This window comes from Nicotiana tabacum, chromosome 20 (assembly GCF_000715075.1).
Source record: "Nicotiana tabacum cultivar K326 chromosome 20, ASM71507v2, whole genome shotgun sequence".
NCBI classification, from domain to species: Eukaryota; Viridiplantae; Streptophyta; class Magnoliopsida; order Solanales; family Solanaceae; genus Nicotiana; species Nicotiana tabacum.
Window position 1 is genome coordinate 82,840,206 of NC_134099.1, and position 21,513 is coordinate 82,861,718.

Sequence of the window (21,513 nt, forward strand, 5' to 3'; positions counted from 1 at the left end):
TAGAGGCCCAATTTGGTACCACGTGTCAAATGACGTGGCATGCCAAGTCAAACGGAAGAGCCAACATGATCATGCCACATGTCAAAATGACAAAGCATGCCAAGTCAAAATAAAAGGCCAATGAAACCACGCCACATGCACAAGTGATATGTTTTGGCCAATTAAATGCAGCCTTTCACACTTTAATTTGATTAGTCGGAAAGAATTTATTCTTATCATAACTCTACCCTCAGACAACTATAAATAGGGGTCTTCAAAACTCAGAAAAGACACCAGAAGTTATAACAAAAAGTAAGAGAGAGCTCGTGGATCAAATGTCGCAAATTTCTCTACAAGTTTCAAGCTTCAAACAAGCAAGTTCAAGTTCAAGAAATCAAATTCAAGCTCAAATACTAAGAACATATCAAGATTCAAGGAGTACGAGTTCTGTCACGACCCAAATTTCCCACCCTCGGGAGCCGTGATGGCGCCTATTAGTGAAAGCTAGGCAAGCCAACCGTTTGAACAAATAACCTTTTCCCATTTTAATCCTTTAACAAATGTGAATCAACAGTTTATAAACAGCGGAATTTAAGCGAGCGGAAGAAACAAATAAAACCATTTAAATATTTCCAATACAATTTCTTAAACAAAGACTACCCAGAACTGGTGTCACAACTTTACAGACAATCTAGGAATACTACAAACAAGGTACGAAAAATAAATGCGACACTGTTTTTGAAATACGTAAATGAAATAGGATAAAAGGATAGAGGGAGACGCCATGGCATGTGGACGCCTGCAGGACTACCTTGGATCTCCGAATGGACTGAAGGCAGCCTCCCAAATCTACGGTCTGAAAGCTACAACACCGGGATCTGCACACAGTGCAAAGTGTAGTATCAGCACAATCGACCTCATGTGCTGGTAAGTGCCTCGCCTAACCTCGGCAAAGTAGTGACAAGGCTAGGACCAAACTACCAATTAAACCTGTGCAGTTAAATCATATACGGAAAAAAGTAAAAGCAGGAATGTACTGTTAGGAATGGATAGAAAACATGTTGCGGAGAAAACATCAATTAAAAATAGAAAGATAGCAAGTAAATACGAGGAACACCATATCTCAATTTTCAACAAGAACCAGAAATCAAACAAGTGCACGACATCACCCTTCGTGCTTTTACTCTTATCCTCACCATAAAATCAATATAATCGGCACAAAATTGTATATCGTGCGGCATGACATTACCCTTCGTGCTTTTACACTCTTTCTCACAAAATCATACACGGCAACAGCCTTTGTACTTTAACACTCTCTCACCAAGACAATGCATGACATCACCTTTCGTGCTTTAACACTCTTCCTCATCCAAACAACAATCACAAGCAATAGGGCAAGGAAGTAAATAAATTACAATAAAATCCCGGTAAGGGAACAATAGTTCAACAATCAAATCCCGGCAAGGGAACAAAATCAAAAGCATCAACATCCCGTCAAGGGAGATAACATTAAAAGCAACAACATCCCGGCAAAGGGAGACAATATAATAGTTCTCTTCTCTTTTTCACTCTTAATTCACAAGTTGAGCCAATGCTCTATAAGGTTCAATTGCCAATTATACTTTCACAATTCATTATACAACTTGAGACAATGCTCCTCAATGTTCAAATATCACTATTACTTCCACTAGCTTTGCTCAACAATAGAAATCATCACATAAGGCATGAACAATACAAACAGAGTCACATTAGTCATAGAATATGACTCAAAGGCATGCTTGACACCAACGTATAGATACTCGTCACCATGCCTATACGTTGTACTTAACAAATAACACATAGCAAATAGTACACAACTTCTAATCTCTCAAGCTAAGGTTAGACCAAACACTTACCTCGATGCCACGAACACAATTCAAGTCTCAACTATCACTTTACCTCTTGATTCCACCACCAATTTGCTCGTATCTAGCCACAAGTTACTTAACTATATCAATAAATGCTAAATAAATCAATTCCAATGCATGAAAATAGGTTTTCTAATGTTTTTCCCAAAAAGTCAAAAATCCCCCTCGGGACCACATGGTCAAAACCTGAGGTTCGAACCAAAACCCGATTACCAATTCCCCCACGAACCCAAATATATAATTTATTTTGAAATCGGACCTCAAATCGAGGTCCAAATTCCCAAAATTTGAAAAACCTAGGTTTTACCCAAAACACCCAATTTCCCCCGTGAAAACCTTTGATTTTGAGTTGAAATCGTGAGAAAAGATATTAAAGATCGATGAAAATAAGTTAGAAATGACTTACAATCGATTGGGAGAGTACTTGTCCTTGAAAAATTGCCCAAGAGTGTTTTGGTTTTGAAAGGGTTTGAATAATGGTTGAAATACGTCTAAGTTATGATTTTACAGGTTGTAGGTGTCATAATTGGGCGCAGTGCGAACCCCTCAAACTGCTACTCTCGCATTTGCAACATCGCTTTTGCGTTGACTAAATCACATTTGCGACCCAAAGGCAGACCGGGTCTTTTCGCATTTGCGGCGATTTTCTTGCGAAGATGCGAGCCACGCTTCGCAAATGCGAAGCCTGCAGACCTGCAACATACCAGCTAAAAACATGCAACATCCTAAGTTAAATTCCACTCCGTGGCCTATCCCAAACTCACCCGAGCCCTCAGGGCTCCAAACCAAACATGCACACCAACCTAAAAACATCATACGGACTTGCTCGTGCAACCGAATCATAAAAATAACATGTAAAATATGAATTAAACCTCAAAACTCATCATTTTCATCAAGAACACTTTAAAGTTCATAACTCTTCGACCGGAGGTCCAAATCACGTAAAATAAACTCCATTTTTCTCCAAATTGCACAATTACCATTTAAATACTATAACAAGTTTGTATCGCACTCCGGAACCAAAATACGGGTCCGATACTAATGGTTTCAAATATTAATTCTTTTCTTTATTTCATAAATAATTCAGCAAAACAAGTTCTTTCAAAAATTGATTTATATGGCTTGGGAACTCGGAATTCATTTCCGGGCATACGCCCAAGTCCCATATTTTACTACGGACCTCCCGGGATCGTCGGAACATAGATCCTGGTCCGTTTGCTCAAAATATTGACCAAAGTCAATCATAATCAGATTTTAACTCTAGAAATTTCTATTTCTCATATTTTCACATAAGGCTTTCCGGATAAAGGTCCGGACCACGCACGCAAATTGAGGTGAGGTAAAAAGGAGGTTTTTAAAGCCTCGGAACACAGGATTTGTTTCTAAAACAAGTGATGACCTTTCGGGTCATCATATCCTCTGCCTCTAAAACAATCGTGTGTCCTCGAACGGACATAAGAAGTAAGTATCTGAGTCGGGAAAAAGATGGGGATAACAACCACACATATCTGACTCGGACTCCCAGGTCGACACTCAGCAGGCTGACCTCTCCACTGAACACGAACAGAAGGGAAACTCTTCGATCTCAACTGACGAACCTGTCGGTCTAGAATAGCTACCAGCTCCCCCTCATAGGACAAGTCCTTGTCCAACTGGACAATGCTGAAATCTAACACGTGGGATAGATCGTCGTGATACTTTCGAAGCATGGATACATGAAACACTAGATGCACAGCTGATAAGCTCGGCGGCAACGCAAGTCTATGTGCCACCTCTCCCACTCGATCAAGAATCTCAAATGGGCCAATGAACCTAGGAATAAGCTTGCCCTTCCTCCCAAATCTCATCACGCCCTTCATAGGCGACACCCGAAGCAACACTCGTTCACCGACCATGAATGCCAATCACGAACCTTACGGTCGGCATAGCTCTTTTTCCTGGACTGGATTGTACGAAGCCTATCCTGAATGATCTTGACCTTGTCCAAGACATCCTATACTAGATCCATACACAACAACCGAGCCTTCCCCTGCTTGAACCATCCAATCGGCGACCGACACTACCTACCATATAAAGCCTCATAAGGAGCCATCTGGATACTCGATAGGTAGTTGTTGTTGTAGGCAAACTCCGCTAGAGGCAAAAACTGATCCCATGAGCCTCCAAAGTCAATGACACAAGATCGGAGCATATCCTCCAAAATTTGAATAGTATGCTCAGACTGCCCGTCCGTCAAAGGATGAAATGTTGTGCTCAACTCAACTAAGGTGACCAACTCTCGTTGAACTACTCTCTAGAAATGTGAGGTAAACTACGTACCTCGGTCCGAAATGATAGACATGGGTATACCATGAAGACGAAAAGTCTCCTAAATATAGATCTCAGCTAACCTCTCAAAAGAATAGGAGACTACTACCGGTATGAAATGTGTTGACTTGGTCAGCCTATCAACAATATCCCACACTACATCGAACTTCCTCTGAGTCCGTGAGAGTCTAACAACGAAGTCCATAGAGATACGCTCCCACTTCCACTTAGGAATCTCAATCTTCTGGAACAAACCACTAGGCCTCTGATGCTCGTACTTAACCTGCTGACAATTCAAACACCGATCCACATATACAACAATATGCTTCTTCATTCTCCTATACCAATAGTGCTGCCGCAAATCCTGATACATCTTAGCGACGCCTGGATGAATAGAGTACCCGGAACTATGGGCCTCCTCTAAAATCAACTCCCGGAGTCCATCCACATTAGGCACACAAACTCGACCATGCAGCCTCAAAACTCCATAGTCTCCTAATGTAACCTGCTTGGCACCTCCATGCTGCACCGTGTCACTAAGGACACACAAATGAGGATCATCATACTGCCAATCTCAGATATGCTCCAATAATGAAGAACGAGCGATTGTGCAAGCTAACACACGACAAGGCTTAGAAACATCCAATGTCACAAACTGTTTGGACAATGCCTTAACATCCAAGACAAGCGGTCTCTCACCGACCGGAATATACGCAAGACTGCCCATACTAGCTGACTTCCTACTCAAAGCATCGGCCACCACATTGGCATTTCCCGGATGATATAAGATAGTGATATCATAGTCTTTCAATAGCTCCAACCATTTTCTCTGCCTCAAATTTAGCTCCTTCTACTTGAACAAGTACTGCAGACTCTTGTGGTCCGTGAACACCTCACATGCCACACCATATAGATAATGCCTCCAAATCTTCAATGCGTGAACAATGGCTGCTAACTCCAAATCATGGACCAGATAGTTCTTCTCATGAATCTTCAACTGACGTGAAGTATAAGCAATGACCTTGCCATCCTGCATCAACAACGCACCAAGTCCAATACGAGATGCATCACAATAAACTGTATATGGCCCTGAACCTGTGGGCAAAACCAACACTGGCGCCATAGTCAAAGCTGTCTTGAGCTTCTGAAAGCTCGCCTCACACTCGTCCGACCACCTAAACTGGGCACCCTTTTGGGTCAACTTGATTATCGGGGCTGCAATAGATGAAAACCCCTCCACAAACCGACGATAATAGCCTGCCAATCCCAAGAAATTCCGGATCTCTATAGCTGATGCCGGTCTAGGCCAGTTCTTGACTACCTCTATCTTCTTCGGATCTACCTGAATACCCTCTGCTAATACAACATGACCCAAGAATGCAACTGAACTCAACCAGAACTCACACTTCGAAAACTTTGCATACAACTGACTATCTCTCAAGGTCTAAGGAACCACTCATAGAAGCTGCTCATGCTCCTCCTGGCTACGGGAATAGATCAAAATATCATCAATGAAGACTATCACGAACGAATCCAACTAAGGCCTGAACACTCGGTTCATCAAATCCATAAAAGCTGCTAGGGCATTTGTCAACCCAAATGACATCACCAAGAGCTCATAATGCCGGTACTGAGTGCAGAAAGCTGTCTTAGGGACATCGGATGCCCTAATCCTCAACTGATGGTAGCCAGATATCAAGTCAATCTTCGAAAATACCTTGGCATACTGAAGCTGATCAAACAAATCATCAATCCTCGGCAATGGATACTTGTTCTTAATGGTAAACTTGTTCAACTGTCGGTAATCTATACACATTCGCATCTATCCATCCTTCTTCTTAACAAATTACACCGGCACGCCCCAAGGCAAGACACTAGGTCTAATGAAGCTCTTCTCAAGCAAGTCTTGCAACTTCTCTTTCAATTCTTTCAACTTAGGCGGGGCCATACGATACAATAGATTAGAAATGGGCTGAGTACCCAGAGCCAAATCAATGCATAAGTCAATATCCCTGTCGGGTGGCATACCCGGTAGGTCTGAAGGAAATACCTCAGGAAACTCACGAACAATAGGCTCCGAATCAATAGAAGGAACCTCGGCACTAGAGTCACGAACATATGCCAAATAAGCCAAATACCCCTTCTTGACCATACGATGAGCCTTCATATATGAGATAACACTACTAGTAGAATGACTAGGAGTCCCTCTCCACTCTAAATGAGGTACACCCGGTAAGGCTAAGGTCATAGTCTTGGCATGACAGTCCAAGATAGCGTGGTAAGGTGATAACCAGTCCATCCCCAATATGACATCAAAATTAACCATGTCCAAAAGTAACAAATCTACACGAGTCTCAAGACCCCCGATCACAACTATACATGAATGATAGACTCGATCTACCACAATAGAATCACCCACCGGTATAGACACGTATACAAGAGCACTCAAAGAATTATTAGGCTTGACCATATAAGTTGAAAAATAAGATGACACGTAGGAATATGTAGACCTTGGATCAAATAGAACTGAAGCATCTTTACTACAAACCAGAACAGTACCTGTGATAACTGGATCAGAAGCCTCAGCCTCAGGCCTGGCTGGAAGAGCATAACATCAGGGCTGGGCCTCACCACCCTGAACTACATCTCTGGGACGGCCTACTGCTGGCTAGCCTCTACCTCTAGCGGCCTGACCTCCACCTCTAATACCTCTACCTCCACCTCTAGCACCTCTACCTCCACCTCTAGCTAGCTAAGCGGGCTATGGAACACTCGGTGCCTGAACCATGGCACGGGAACCCTGATGCTGAGAGCTGCTCGATGCTCGAGGGAAAAACCTGGCAATATGACCCATATCACCACAAGTATAAAAAGCCCTCGGCTGCTGAGACTGCTGACCCTGGCGACCTGAATGACCACCCCGAAAACTCTGGAGCGGCAGTGCACTGACAGGAGCTGGTGGTGCACTATAGGACTGCTGATCAGAATACTGCATATGAGGACCACGACCACCTGAAACACCGTGAGAAACCTGAAGTGCTGACTGAAAAGGCTTAGGAGGATGGCCTCTACCATACGAATCCCTGCCTCCAGACGAGGCACCACTGAATCTGCCTGAATGATGAGGCCTCTTGTCAAACCCCTGACCACCTTCCTGCGATAGAACTATCTCAACTCTCCTGGCCATATTGGCCGCCTCCTGAAGAGAAATCTTAATCCTCGTCTCTTTAGCCATCTGAAGTCGAATAGGCTGAATGAGCCCCTCAATGAACCTCCTCACTCTATCTCTCTCAGTGGGGAGTATAAGTAGAGCATGACGGGCCAAATCAATAAACCTGGTCTTGTTCTGAGTAACAGTCATAGAACCCTGCTGGAGATGCTCAAAATGCCTTTGATAGATCTCTCTCTACGTGACGGGAAGAAGCTTCTCCAGAAATAGCTGAGAAAACTGCTCCCAAGTCAAAGCTGGTAACCTAATTGGTCTAGCCAAACAATAATCCCTCCACCAAGTCTTGGCGGATCCAGATAAGTGAAAAGTAGAAAAGTCGACCCCATTGGTCTACACTATCCCCATGTTCCTGAGAACCTCATGACAGTTGTCTAAATAATCTTGGGGATCCTCAGAAGATGTACCGCTGAAAGTGGTAGTGAAAAGCTTGGTGAACATGTTCAATCTCTATAAGGCATCGCCAGACAAAGCTGCTTCATCACCGGTCTGAGCTACCACACCTGGCTGAACTGTTCCAACTGGCTAAGCTGCTAGGGTCTGAAACTAGGGAGCCATCTGCTCCAGAGTGCGAGTAGCAGGAGTGTGGGCTCCTCCTCCAACCTGAGAGATAGCTGGTGCTACAGGAAGCAAGCCTGCCCGGGTGACACTCTCCATAAGGCCCACTAGACAGACCAAAGCATCCTAGAGTACTTGGGTAGCAATGAACCCCTCTGTGACCTAAGCTGGGCCCACCCGAACTGTCTGGGCCGGAATCTCATCATCAAACTCAACCTGAGGCTTCGCCGCTGGTGCTGCTGCTCTGGGCTGAGCTCTGCCCCTACCTCGACCTCTAGCACGGCCTCGGCCTCGCCCTTTGCCCCTCGTGGGAGCTGCTGCTGGGGGCTCAGGCTGCTGATTAGTGGATGAGAAAGTGCGTGTTCTCGCCATCTGCGAAAGAATAGAGTAGAAATTTAATTATCATTGAGAAACCAAACCGCAGACAGGAAAGAATAGATGTGAAGTTTTTCCTAACTTTGTAGCCTCTGGGGGATAAATACATACGTCTTTGTACCGATCCTTCAGACTCTACTAAGCTTGTCTGTGAGTTGTGAGACCTATGTAACCTAGAGCTTTAATACCAACTTGTCACGACCCGGATTTCCCAATCTCTTCAGTCGTGATGGCGCCTACTAGTGAAAGCTAGACAAGCTAACCCTTTGAACAAATTACCTTTTTCCCATTTCAATCCTTTAACAAATGTGAATCAACAGTTTATAAACAACGGAATTTAAACGAGCGGAAGGAACAAATAAAACCATTTAAATATTTCTAATACAATTTCTGAAACAAAGACTACCAGAACTAGTGTCACAACTTCATAGACCGACTAGGAATACTACAAACAAGGTCCGAAAAATAAATGTGACACTGTTTCTGAAAGACGTAAATGCAACAGGATGAAAGGATAGAGGGAGATGCCAGGGCCTGCGGACGCCTGCAGGACTACCTTGGATCTCTGAATGGACTGAAGGCAGCCTCCCAAGTCTACGATCCGAAAGTTGCAGCATCGGGATTTTCACACAGTGTAGAGTGTAGTATCAGCACAACTGACCCCATATGCTGGTAAGTGCCTAGCCTAACCTCGGCAAAGTAGTGACGAAGCTAGGACCAGACTACCAATTAAACTTGTGCAGTTACATCATATACGGCGGAAAGTAAAAGCAGGAATGTACCGTTAGGAATGGGAGGGGAAACACATGTTGCAAGGAAAACATCAATTAACAATATAAAGACAACAAGTAAATACGAGAAACACCATATCTCAATTATCAACAAGAACTAGAAATCAAACAAGTGCATGGCATCACCCTTCGTGCTTTTACTCTCGTCCTCACCAAAAAAATCAATATAAACTGCACGACATCACCCTTGGTGCTTTTACTCTCATCCTCACCATAAAATCAATATAATCGGCACAGAATTGTACATCGTGTGGCACGGCATCACCCTTCGTGCTTTTACATTTTTCCTCATAAAATCATACACGTCATCACCCTTCGTGCTTTAACACTCTTTCACCAAGACAATGCACGGCATCACCCTTCGTGCTTTAACACTCTTCCTCACCCAAACAACAATCACAAGCAATAAGGCAAGGAAGTAAATAAAATTACAATAAAATCCCGGCAAGGAAACAACAGTTCAACAATCAAATCCCGGCAAGGAAACAATATCAAAAGCATCAATATCCCGGCAAGGGAGATATCATTAAAAGCAACAACATCCCGGCAAGGGAGACAATATAATAATTCTCTTCTCTTTTTCACTGTTACTTCACAACTCACTTAAAAACTTGAGCCAATGCTCTATAAGGTTCAATTGCCAATTATACTTCCACAACAATTCATTATACAACTTGAGCAACCGCTCCTCAATGTTCAAATATCACTATTACTTCCACTAGCTTTGCTCAACAATAGAAATCATCACATAAGACATGAACAATACAAACGGAGTCACATTAGTCATAGAATATGACTCAAAGGCATGCTTGACACCAACGTATAGATACTCGTCACCATGCCTATACGTCGTACTCAACAAATAACACATAGCAAATAGGACACAACTCCTAATCCCTCAAGCTAAGGTTAGACCAAACACTTACCTCGATGCCACGAATACAATTCAAGTTTCAACTATCGTTTTACCTCTTGATTTCACCACCAACTCGCTCGTATCTAGCCACAAGTTACTTAACTATATCAATAAATGCTAAATGAATCAATTCCAATGCATGAAAATAAGTTTTCTAAAGTTTTTCCCAAAGAGTCAAAAATCGCCCCCAGGCCCACATGGTCAAAACCCGAGGTTCGAACCAAAACCCGATTACCCATTCCCCCATGAACCCAAATATATAACTTGTTTAGAAATCAGACCTCAAATCGAGGTCCAAATCCCCAAAATTTGAAAAATCTAGGTTCTACCCAAAACACCCAATTTCCCCCATGAAAACCTTTGATTTTGAGTCGAAATCATGAGAAAAGATGTTAAAGATCGATGAAAACAAGTTTAGAAATGACTTACAATTGATTTGGAAGAGTACTTGTCTTTGAAAAATCGCCCAAAAGTGTTTTGGTTTTGAAAGGGTTTGAAAAATGGTTGAAATATGTCTAAGTTATGATTTTACAGGTTGCAAGTGTCGCAATTATGAACCCCTCAGACAACTACTCTCGCATTTGCGACTGATGTTCGCATTTGCGATGGATTTGTCGCATTTGCGACACTAGAGGATTCCAGGCCACTTCGCAAATGTGATTGGCCTTTCACATTTGCGACATCACTTTTGCAATGACTACGCCGCATTTGCGACCCCAAGGAAGACCAGGTCGTTTCGTATTTGCAGCGATTTCTCGCATTTGTGAGACAAGCTTCGCAAATGCGAGGCCTGCAAACCTACAACATACCAGCTAAAAACATGTTACATCCTAAGTTAAATTCCACTCCGTGGCCTATCCAAAACTCACCCGAGCCCTCGGAGCTCCAAACCAAACATGCACACCAACCTAAAAACATCATACGGACTTGCTCGTGCAACCAAATCATGAAAATAACATGTAAAACTATGAATTATACCTCAAAACTCATCATTTTCATCAAGAACACTTTAAAGTTCATAACTCTTCGACCGGAAGTCCAAATCACATCAAATAAACTCCATTTTTCACCAAATTACACAGTTACCATTTAAATACTATAACAAGTTTGTACTGGGCTCCGAAATCAAAATACGAGCCCGATACCAATGTTTCAAACATTAATTCTTTTCTTTATTTCATAAATAATTCAACAAAACAATTTCTTTCAAAAATTGATTTCTAAGGTTTGGGACCTCGGAATTCATTTCCGGGCATGCGCTCAAGTCCCATATTTTACTGCTGACCTCCCAGGATTGTCGAAACATAGACCCGGGTCCGTTTACTCAAAATGTTGACCAAAGTCACCCATAATTAGATTTTAACTCTAGAAATTTCTATTTCTCATATTTTCACATAAAACGCTTTCTGGATATAGGTCCGGACCATGCATGTAAATCGAGGTGATGTAAAAGGAGGTTTTAAGGTCTCAGAACACAGGATTTGTTTCTAAAACAAGTGATGACCCACAAGTTCGAATCAAAGTTTGTGCAAGTTAAATTCAAGATCATCGTTCATGGCAACAAATATAGATTCAAGATCAAGCACAAAGGCCCTTGTATTTATCTACTATTGGAAAGAAGAATACGAGGATTCATAGAGATTGTAGCACTCATATTACTTGAAATCAAATACTATGATTGTTGCAATATCTTTCGGTCTTGATTTTATTTTCTCGACATAATTTATAGTCTACAAATTCTGGCAAGCCTAATGGGACAATCTCTACCTCTCATCTCAACTTTTCAATCACCAGCGTTCGAGAACATCAAAATGTCTTTAAAGAAAATTAACTCTAGATCAACTTCCACCAAGGCAGCTAATTCTAGATTTTATGCTAATGTGGAAAGCATCCTCGATGTTACCTTTGGAAGCTTCGGACCAGTTACGAGGAGAAAAGTAAGCTCATTAGGACAACAAACACTACAAGTGCCATCCGCATCAACCCCTATTTTTGAATCTTCGTCCTCAAAAAGAGAAATATATTCTACAAACACACCTGAAGGAGGAAAGCAATATTGCTAAAAAGATTAAAAAAACTATTGCTCTGCTGGACTTTTCGGATCCAAGAACTTTGTTGTGAAGGAAGATGGTGATACTTCAAGTGACAGATCCTCCCTATTTACACCACATAATGTTATACAATCAGAGATCAATCTATGTGACAATCCATGTTACTTCCCATTGTCCACAACAATTATGCAAGCCATGGTGACAAATGCTTCATCTGTGGAGGAGGAATGGAAAACTTGACGGAAGCAATCACTAGCTTGACCAATTGCATGCAAAATCAAGTTGCTAGAATTGAGAAACTAACAGACATGGTGGGAATCTTGATAGAATAGGAATCCACCCATGTACCTGGCAAGCTCCCAGAAGTTCAAGAGATTGATCCCACCTCACGACAAGTAGCATCCATGAAGGAAATTCCAATCTCTTCAGAAGGGATGATTCCAATCAATCAACTAAAGGAGTTCATTGAAGGGACTATAAAAAAATATGAAGTTGCTTCCTAGTCCTCCCTTACCTACACAAAGTCGTACACTTCAAGGATCGATATGTTGAATATGCCTACTGGCTATCAACCTCAAAAATTTTAACATTTTGATGGTAAAGGCAATCCAAAGCAATATGTGGCGCATTTCGTTGAGACGTGCAAGAATGCTGGAACTTATGGGGATTAACTTATCAAGTAGTTTGTCCGCTCACTGAAAGGAAATATTTTTGATTGGTACACAAACCTCGAGACTGAATCTATTGATAGCTGGGATCAACTAGAGCAAGAGTTTCTCAATTGCTTTTATAGCACGAGACATAATGTGAGTATGATAGAACTTATAAATACTCGTCAACGAAAGGGTGAACCAGGTGAACCAGTTATCGACTTTATCAGTCGTTGGAGGAAAGCAAGCCTCAATAGCAAAGACAGGCTTCGTGAAGTTCTGGCATAAAATGTGCATCCAAGGCATGCATTGGGGAGTTAGGGGTGGCCAGAGGGTGAAGCCACTAAAGCGGTGGCTTTAGGCCCCAGAATTTTGGGAGCCCCAATTTTTGTTTTCCAATTCCTATTTGATGTCTAATATTTAATTTGAGACATTGATTAATTCGAATTTGTGTCGTGTAAAGTCCATTAAAGTGAGAACTTTTCCTTAGAAGGGATTTTTTCATTCCAAATACCCAGACCGCATGCTTCAGGTTAAATAAGGAGAGATGCTATCTATCCCACCACAACTCTTCTCGTGAGGCCCCAAATTTTTTTAAGAAAATATTAAGTATTTCAAAGTAGAGAAGTAAAATAATTTATACATAAGAAAAAGATTACATTAATTATTAGAAAATAAATAATACACTTTTAAACTCCATTTTTTCCCTCGGATTTTCATCATTGCAACAAGTAGTGAAACATCAAAAGATTCTTTTAAAGTTTATTAGCTTCTTGAATCAGATTCTATTACTTAAGATCAATACTATCACATGAGAGATTAAATGAATTATGTGAAAAATTATTAAAATTTTATTTTCAAAAAGCTAGAAAAATCTATTTCAACTAAAAATATATAGGATTGTTTTTAAAAGGGTCTCCTAGTAAAATTTGGCTTTGGACACCAAACTTATTGAGTCGCCTCCGTTGGGAGTCCACTACATTTTGAAAGGTATCAAGCCTAGCACTGTCACACCTCCTTTTTACCACCCCGAAAGGGGGATATAAGAGAGTTTTTCCAATTTAAGTGACATTAATCGAGATAGAATTATTTTATTTAATTTCTTAGAGTCGCCACTTGGAATAATTTATTTGGTGTTCCAAGTCACCGGTTTATTTTAAAATCCCAAGTCGAGGAAATTTGACTTTATTTAAAAGTCTACGAACCAGAAATTCTACATAAGGAATTCTGTTAACCCGAGAGAAGGTGTTAGGCATTCCCGGGTTCCGTGGTTCTAGCACGGTCGCTTAAACTATTAATAATTGGCCTATTATCTGATTTACTACCTACTTTAAACCTATTATGCATTTTTAGCTTTATAACCGCTTTTAATTATTTTATACCGTTTTTTAGGATTTATGGATTTATTTCTTGAACAAGTTACGATTGTAGTACACTTGCCATTTTGGAACACATTACAAACCACGCTACATGAAATGCGTTCGCGATTTTTGACATGTTTATTTATTATATTACTCGACGTTATGGTCGGTTCACATGAAATACATACCCGAATTTGGATTTATGTATCATGACCATGCCACGGGAACCGTACCCATGGCCACGATAATTTAATATTCGCACCTAAAGAAACTAGTGCATTTAATTATTTTCCTAATCTTTGAGATTATTGCAAGGCCAAGAGTTATGGAATTATTGTGGCAAAAGTGATGTAGTGTAGATTTTTATTTCACTGTTATCTTGGCTTTGGGCCCAACTTGTATTTAAGCCCAAATCATAATCCTTGTCGTGACTTATTAAAATTAAAAGCTCAAAATCTCATCAGTCTCATATTAAAGTTACAAGACCCAATGGCTCTAACATACCACCGTTTTTTTAACTTAAGCTCCATTTTTAGCTTTTATTAGATAACTAAAATAATTTCGAACTTAATGCCATATGTTGTCTCATGAAGCAGGAAATCAAAATAATAGAAAGCTAGCAACAGATTATCAACTAAGGAATAAAATACTCATATAAACACTATTGATAAAATAAACTTCCTTTAAAACAAATACTTGTTTACATTCAAGGCCAACATGGATTTCTTAAATTATATTAACCTAACAATATAGGTGAGAAGCTAACATTCAGTTACTTGGTAAACTAATTCTAATCAAATAAACAGAAAACAAAACAAAAAACAAAAGAAAAATTAGTGAAACATTTGAACAGATCTAAACCAAAGCTGAAGCATTATATTTCAAAGAGGTACATTAAGAAGAATGATTCTTTTATTGATGGATTTCTAACCTTTTACTGTGAAAAGTGAAAATCAAAGATGACATTCTAGCCGAACTCGCTGACCGGAGCATCGAACGAGAACTCAAACAGATCTCAAATTTCGACCTCTTCTAACTCGACCCAAATGAGGCGAAAAAATCGAACCTGGCATGGGTTTATGGTCATGTTTCGTGAGCTGATTTGAGAGCTATTTGGTTGCGATTTTTAGGTGTTTCATGCTTGTTTCAGTGCTGATTTTCGTGGTTGGCAACGGGTTTGAGGGTAGAGTTTGGCTGGTGCATTTCAGGTGATGAAATCGACGGTTTTAGGTGGGGAAAAATTGGTAAAGTTGCTGGAATTTTTTAGAAGAAGAAATTGGTCTTTTTCAATTGTCTTTAGCTAATGTATGTATATATTAAGAGAAGAAAGAAGAAAATCACTTTTTCATTTTGTTTCCATGGCTAAACGGAGAGCATTTGAAGAAGGAAATATCTGTTCCCCGTTTTTTCGCCTCCTCTGTTTTAGCTCTCTTTCGTCCCCTTTTTCCTAGATCCTCTCTGTATTTTTTGTTTTCTTCTTTTGGTTCTGCGTGTTTCCCAGCAAGAAGTAGCAAATTAAGCTCAGAAAGTAGCCGACTTCAGTGAAATTAAAAGTAAATTGCAACAAATGGAGCTCATTTTCTACCGCTGTTCTAGGTTCTTAGGGTGTAGGTCTTAGCTTAAGGATTTAGGCATTATTTTATAGGGATAAGAATTAGGTTAGGTCAAATGGGGAATGGGTATGAGCTCAATGTTTTGGGCTATTCAAAATTTGGCCTTTTTCAATTAAGACCAAACAAAATTAGCCTCAAATTTCATACTCTTTCTTCTAAAATAAGACCAAAAATACTATACCATTTACTAATTAATCCTACTTAAGTAAATTAAAATAAAACTAACCATTAAAATAAATCTATTTTTGGTATTTTTCAAATATCATACTAAAAGATAAAAAATGGAAAACTTATTGTAAAATTAAAATAATGTTCTTGAAAACAAAATGAAACTATTTTTTTTTGTATTTTTGAATTTTATGTAAGGTAGATAAGCTAAAAGTAACTAGATAAAAATGTCAATATGCTAAATAAAAGAAAAATATTTTTTTGTAATTTTTATTTAAAGATAAAATAATGTTAAAAGTTTAAAAAAATAGTGAAATAGTACCATTAGACCTAAACTAACATCTAAACACTAAAAATGTGAAAATTTTGGGGAGGGTCAAAAATTACATGTCTACAGCTGCCCCTCTTTGACTGGAAACACGAAGAGTTTTCAAACAAAGAACGACGAGACAGGTTTTTGACTCGAAACTTATTCAAAAGAAAATAAATATGGGTAAAAAATTGTGACCAAGTCCTGGTATCTGAGCTGCCTACATATCCTTGGCTATAAAGGAATCATGCCACGTGTAGTTCAGAAGTGAATGGGGTGATGGAGTACACCGAGGTGGAGAGCCGAGTGAGGTGTCTTCAAGGTTCCGGTCTGCGATCCTGTTATTACATCAAAATCAAAAATGAAAAAGACTAACTAAGCCTATCAGCTACGAGTTACAAAATTCCTATCTATGAGTCTTCTGAAGCTTGATCTTGAGTCTTGGTAGTTCTTCATGCGGACTCTGATCTGAATCTTGATGCTTGTTAGTTGCAGGTGTTAGTTCATTCTTCCATGGCTTCTTCTGCTCAAGGCGGGACATGCAAAGCTTGTGACTTCAATCACGTCTTGAGCATTCCACAACTTTTCTCTACTTCTGCACTTTGCGTTCACTTTTTTTTCTTTTCTTCTTTTTTCTTTTATTCTGGATTGAGACTACTTCTTTTGCCTCGAGGCAAAACCTGCTCAAACACCAAAACAAACAAATGAAGAAAATTTTTCTGTTCCAGTTTTCACTAGGAAAATTTCATGAGTTATTGTAACAAAACTCTAAACTACTTCTTTATTGAAAGTAATAAAAGTCAGGATTGTGTATCCTTGAGAAAGAGAGATTAAGGAGTAGAGACCCTATATCTAAAATGAAATTAACTGGGGATTGGAGGCCCTAAGTTGGAAAGATTACTAGGTTATGCTGGCATCAACTAAGGAATGAGACCCTATGTTGGGAAATATTACCAGGTTATGCTGGCATCAGCTAGGGAGTGGGGCCGTATGTTGGAAAAGATTACTAGGTTATGGTGGCATCAGCTAGCGAGTGAGACCTTATGTTGGAAAAGTGAGACTACTGAATTGTGTACCTATGCTAAAATGAACCAAGAAGGATTCTTTTTTGTTTTTTTAAGAGAAATAATCATCATTTTTTATCTTTTTTTTTTGTTGAGAAAATCATTCTTTTAAACAAATTGCTCAAACGCTTTTTTTTCAAAGGCATGAACAAATGACCTTTTTTTCGAGACATCCTCTTCTTTTTAAAAAAAAATTATTATCCTAGGAGAAAATTCATCAGACTAGGTTTCTTTTTTTGGTATCTTAGGAGAAAGATTCATCAGACTAAGATTTTGATCCTAGGAGAAAATTCATCAGACTAGGTTTTCTATCTTAGGAGAAAAATTCATCAGACTAAGATTTTATTGGGAGGAAAATCCATCAGACTAGGACTTTTATCCTAGGAGGTAAAAACGTGAAGATCAATGGCAAGATTTTATGTATCTTAGGAGAAAGATTCATCAGACTAAGATTTTTTTTTTGTATCTTAGGAGAAAGATTCATCAGACTAAGATGTTTATCCTAAGAGATTCATCAGACTAGGTTTTCTATCTTAGGAGAAAAATTCATCAGACTAAGATTTCGATCGTAGGAGAAAAATTCATCAGACTAGGTCTCTTTTTCAGTATCTTTGGAGAAAGATTCATCAGTCTAAGATTTCTATCCTATGAGAATATTCGTCAGACTAGGTTTTCTATCTAAGGAGAAAGATTCATCAGACTAAGATTTTGATTGTAGGAGAAAGTTCATCAGACTAGGTCTTCTATCTCAGAAGAAAAATTCATCAGATTAAGACGTTTATCCTAGAAGAAAGATTCATCAGACTAGGTTTTCTATCTTAGGAGAAAGATTCATCAGACTAAGATTTTGATTCTAGGAGAAAATTCATCAGACTAGGTCCTTTTTTGTTATCTAGGAGAAGGATTCATCAGACTAAGATTTCTATCCTAGAAGAAAATTCATCAGACTAGGTTTTCTTATCTTAGGAGAAAAATTCGTCAGACTAAGATGTTTATCCTAGGAGAAAGATTCATCAAACTAGGCTTTTTTTTGTTATCTTAGGAGAAATATTCATCAGACTAAGACTTCTATCCTAGGAGAAAATTCATCAGACTAGGTTTTAATCCTAGGAGAAAATTCATCAGACCAGATCTCTTTTCTTCTTTTTTTTTGGTATCTTAGGAGAATGATTCATCAGACTAAGATTTTTATCCTAGGAGAAAGTTCATCAGACTAGGTCTTCTATCTTAGGAGAAAAATTCATCAGACTAAGATTTCGATACTAGGAGAAAAGTTCATCAGACTAGGTCTTCTATCTCAAAGAGAAAAATTCATCAGACTAAGACATTTATCCTAGGAGAAAGATTCATCATACTAGGTTTTCTATCTTAGGATAAAGATTCATCATACTAAGATTTTGATCCTAGGAGAAAATTCATCAGACTAGGTCCTTTTTGTTATCTTAGGAGAAATGTTCATCAAACTAAGATTTGATCCTAGGAGAAAGGTTCATCAGACTAGGTTTTCTTATCTTAGGATAAAGATTCATCAGACTAAGATTTCTATCCTAGGAGAAAGTTCATCAGACTAGGTCTTGTATTTTAGGAGAAATGTTCATCAGACTAAGATTTTGATCCTAGGAGAAAATTCATCAGACTAGGTCCTCTATCTTGTTATCTTAGGAGAAAGATTCATCAGTCTAAGATTTATATTGGGAGGAAAATCCATCAAACCAGGAATTTTTATCCTAGGAGGAAAAATGTGAGGATCAATGACAAGATTTTATGCACAATAGCAAGACAAATAAAGGCAAAGATTTGAGAAACTTCCCTTTGTCGGCTCTTCTCTTCTTTTCTTTTTCTTCTCTTGTTTTTCTGTTTGTTTTGTTTTTTTTTCTTTTTTCTTGAATAATTTTCCTTGCACTGCTTTGTTCCTGTTTCACACAAAGAAAAATTTGTCAGTTTTGAAAATGGTGGTCGATTTGTGGCCTTGAGTCCGGGACAGCTTGGCCTCTGCTCAATCAGCTTGAGTCAACTTCAAGAGAATTTTGCTCTGCATCAACCCTGATCGTTTCACACCCGGTACCATTTGTATTTCTGGCTCAATCAGCATTATCCCAACTGGAGATATTTTCTTAGATGACCTTTTCTAATATCTTGAATGACTTCCTGATTTTGAGCAATTTGTCTGTCAGAGAGAATCACAAGTTATCTTTGTTTGCGCTAAGCAGGTTGACAAGAGTCTTTTGGGGGAGCCTTTGCATGAATCCTCAAGGTATATTGACAGTAACAACTGAGTATGCTGGCCAAATTTACTTTGTGCAATTAAAAAGTTGGTAGTAGATTTTGAAATCTTTTCTTGCTTGTTTTGACAAGGACGGATTTAGAGTGAAGGACACAAATGATGCAAAGAAACAAGTATTAACAAGAAATGCCCCTATCGGAAGGACAGAAGTTAGAGTTTTTTCTTTTTTTTTCTTTCAATAACTAGCCTTAATGAATCATGACATGCATTTGGACTTAATGGCCGATCTATCAAACTAATCCAATTTTTCCTTTTACCATTTCTATGACCTTTGAAGTCGGGCTTGTTAGTGCCAATTCTTTGTATCAGCTTCACGACTCACTTTTGACTAGTGGTGCCCTGAGGGGTTTTCACCAACAAGTCTCTCTCATTTATTCATCTCTGCTTACCGTCGTCTTACAGTGCACGTGATGGTTTTCACTAGTAAGACTCTCATTTTTCTTTTTCTTTTCTTTCACCTTCTTTTTTCTTCTGTGAGCAACTTGACAATGTTCTATATCGTGTGGGAAATGTTGCTTATTGCATGCATCTCTTGACATTCTTGAAGGTTGATCATGAGGTGTTTATTTGGAAGATTTTTGGATAAGGGTAGGAAGAAAGGCCGGCATGAAGGATCAAAAAGACTAAAGATGACGGGGTTGTATACTTACAACTCTTAAAATTGACTCTTTTAAAAACGAAATAAAATCTTTGCCCCAGCTTCAGCTATTGAGAATTTTTTTTGAATTCTTATTTGGTTGGACCGAACCGTGAGGCTGCCTACGTATCCTTTTTTTTAAAGTAATCAGGTCTAACATAGTTCAAACATCTGACCTAACTATAACTTTTCTTTCTGTTCCTCTATTTTTTTCACTTTTTTCGCTTTTTTTTCTTTTTCTTTTCAAAACAAATTGCCCCAACTTTTATTTTCTGGGGACTTGGACCTTTGACTTCTTTTTTTTTCTTTTTCTCTTTTCTAAACTTTCTAAGAGTTGCCCCAGTTTGTACTCTTGGGACATGGACTTTTTTTTTTCTATTTTTCATTTATTTGACTCTTGACTCTGAACTTGATTCCAAAAGATGGTGGTCAAAAAAAATAACACAGGCTCAAAGGGGTGACAAAGGATATAAAATGTTTGGGTAGCAAAAAAAGGGCCTCCCAACCTCGAGAACGCCAAACATAGTGTGAGACCCCATGTGTTTTTTTTCTCTCTTAACGTGGCGTGGTTATATTTTGTATATATGATTGGGTATAGCACATTGGGAGAATAATACTGAAAATGTGTGGTAATATTAAGGAACTAAACTAAAGCTTTAGGTCAAAAGAATCCCTTAAACAAAAGGTTCATGGTTAAAGAAATGGCTCGGGTAGCACCCCGTGCGTTCGGAAGCTTTAAGTTAACTAGTACCTGTGGGATAAGACTAAGAGTGTATCATATGCTAAGAATAATGTGTTATGAGGTATTATAATATCACACTAGTCACATGTTAAGTTTTGGAGTCAAGCAAGTTGCGAAATAAAGGTCGGCAAAAGTTATCGTAAATTTCTCTAATATAATTTCTAAACTTTGGGTCAAATGTATCAGACCATTTCTCCCAATATATAAAGAGTTATGATACCCACAAACTACCGAATCGAAGGTCTAAGAGTTTAGTTCTCAATCAAAGAAACTTCACATCAAACCTACATTGGAGTAAAATGTTATGTTTGTTTTATCATGGAATGTCCGGGCTGAAACCGGGTCGCGAACCGGGTCGGGTCAAACAAGTGGTATAAGTCGGCAAATTCGACTTTTAAGACCTCAAAACATTTTATTTTAGTCCCAAAACAGTGAGCAGGCTGAAGAGAAGGTTCTATGGTATTCTTGAGTGATTAAGGTGTGTTTTTAACGATTTCTATCGTTAAAGTTCGCCCCCATGCTTAGAAAAGCAATCTCTATGCTTTGCAATCGTTTCCCCCCTTCTATTAGTTGT

General features: G+C 39.1%; 1 long non-coding RNA gene across 1 annotated transcript; it reads right to left on the reverse strand.

The window, feature by feature from the left end:
- Positions 1–592: 592 nt before the first annotated feature.
- Positions 593–15,740, reverse strand: LOC142174916 (uncharacterized). Its single transcript, XR_012704012.1, has 2 exons — positions 15,053–15,740; positions 593–857 (listed from the first exon to the last, which is right to left on the reverse strand). It is a non-coding gene; the product is annotated as an uncharacterized LOC142174916 (long non-coding RNA).
- Positions 15,741–21,513: the final 5,773 nt, after the last annotated feature.